Consider the following 2,493-nt stretch of genomic DNA (forward strand, 5'->3'; position numbering starts at 1 on the left):
AGAAAGTTATTACCCTGGAAATAAAATACGTTTTTAATCAATCGCAGGTTTGAATTGTTCAGTTATAATTAGGGTTGCCAGATCGAAAGGCGCTATTATCGGGAAACAATATAAATTTTTCGGGATTTTGGGGCTTAAGTCGGGGAAAAAAAATACATTCAAATTAAAGTAATTGTATTAAAAACAACGATGTTTTACATTATTGGCACTACATCAGCTCGTTCGCTCGACGACAGTTCGGAACATGAAATTATTGTTTAATAACGTGAAGCTGTTTTTCGGGACAGTTTTCACTTTGTCGGGAATCGGGAACACATGCTAAAAATCGGGAGAATCCCGCCAAATCCCGACCATCTGGCAACCCTAGTTATAATATAACAATATTAGAGGGAGACTTTAAAGCAGCGGTCGGCAACCTTTTAGCAGCCAAGGGCCAAATAGTAGTTACCGAAGTTGACGCGGGCCGCACTTTGTTAATATGTGAGACTTTATCAGACATTGTCCTTTGTCAATATTACATACAAAATAGCCAGGGAGGCTCGCGGGCCGCAAGGGAGAGGTTTGCGGGCCGCATGCGGCCGCTTGTTGCCGACCGCTGCTTTAAAGTATCATAAATTCTATCATATATTTCTATTATTTATTTATACTCGTATATCAATATGACTAAAAAATCACAGCATCCGATAGGAAAATTTGTTCCAAACGTCGGTTCGTGCGCAATTATTGTGTCACCTATGCCAACAATAATTTGCATTGTCAAGCAATGGCTTACCTATTTCACCTTAAAAACATTGGCAGCTACTAAACATTCAGTGATCGTGTCGGTACAGTTTTCGTTAGGTGAGCGTTTCGTTTATTTTTTGCCATTTTTATATATTGTGACTTTTTTTGCCACTTTAGTGTTATTTCTCGCGGTTTATTCAGGATCGCGAGCCCTTTTCATCCTTATAGGAGAAAAAAGTGTCCTAAATTTCCATATATTTTTCAAACTTTCCTTTTTGTTACCGCCATACAAAGTATATGGAGAAATGGTAACACAATAGGAAAATAACTCTGGGACATTTCTTTATCCAATTAGGATCGAAAGAGCTCGTGATTCTGAGTAGAAATAACACAAAAGTGGCAAAAAAGGTCACAATATATAAAAATGGCAAAAAATAAAAGAAACTCTCAGGTACATTTCTTATTTGCAAGTGACTCTTTCGGACAAATTTTAAGGATGTCCAAAAACTCTACTTGTTTAAAGAATCACTTATCTTCATATGATTATCAGACTAAAAAAACCTTATCTTGAAATTGAAATTGACACGTCTCGAATATTTACGTCTTTTGAGGACGATATCGCCGACGAAAAACGGGGTTCTCGTTGCCACAAGATGTCGGATTGCAGCCACCAGGAAATGACTAGGAAATTGCCCCATTATGCTTGCAAATCGTGCGCTGCATTCGAATTACTTCTTTGCTTGTAATTTTGCCTGCCTCAAAAGGAGGCCTTGGTGTTAAAAATCTTTGGCCACGTAACTTGCATGATTCTTATGAAGCGTTTAAGACATGAAATTAATAAGTAGGTACCTATTTAAACATTCAGTGTGGATGAGATTAATCAAAAATATTTAGTAGGTAATTAGATGCAATGGTATGGTTATTTTAATGTTAATTTTAAAAATATTAATATATGTGCTCATTTCAAAAGCAAATCTTTAAATAAAAAAAATATCGAATACATAATTTTCAACTATGTATTAATTTATGGAAGTTGTAGTTTGTAGTTTATCTGTGGGACCTACTAATATTGAGATCCGAGCAAGCGACGCAACTATTTACGCTCCTGCGGGCTCAGCACGGTTCCATTTTTATCGACTATCACTATGCGCGTCCCTTTCGCACTTACTTAATTGTTAGAACGTGACAGGCATGGTGACAAGGGATAAAAACGCGACCGTGCTAAGCCGCCTGGTTTAAAAAGCGTTACAAAAGTTTCAAGGTACGAGAGGTGAACAAACTTTTCTGCTAAGTTAAACACAATATAATCCACCTTACCTCCGCGTGGAAAATACTAGCAGTAAAGCCGGAACCCCACTGCTGCGCACGTTCGAGCTACGGACGTACGGACACGTGTGGCCAGCCGGCCTAGCCAAGGTGACAATCGCTATCGCTTCGACAACGAAACGCTTTGTGTCTCTCTATCACTCTTCTATATGAGTGCGACAGCGACAGGTGCGTTTGGATCGCTACGGAGCGTAAGCGATTGGCATGTTGGCTACGCGGCCTGTTCCGAAGTGCCCTACCCCCCCTCCCCGCCTATGCACACGCCATGCGCTGTACACGCGACGCCTGCAAGACGTATCTATGGTTGGAGAGCGGGGAAGACGAGAATCGAGCGCCTTGTTTGTAGTTAACGTTTTGTTTGACGTTTGTGCGGCCTACTCGTATTTCGTGCATGGCGTGCGAGGGGAATGTGGACGCACGCAGCTGACCAATGAACCCACGTGT

The sequence above is a fragment of the Cydia splendana genome, chromosome 2, assembly GCF_910591565.1.
Source record: "Cydia splendana chromosome 2, ilCydSple1.2, whole genome shotgun sequence".
NCBI classification, from domain to species: Eukaryota; Metazoa; Arthropoda; class Insecta; order Lepidoptera; family Tortricidae; genus Cydia; species Cydia splendana.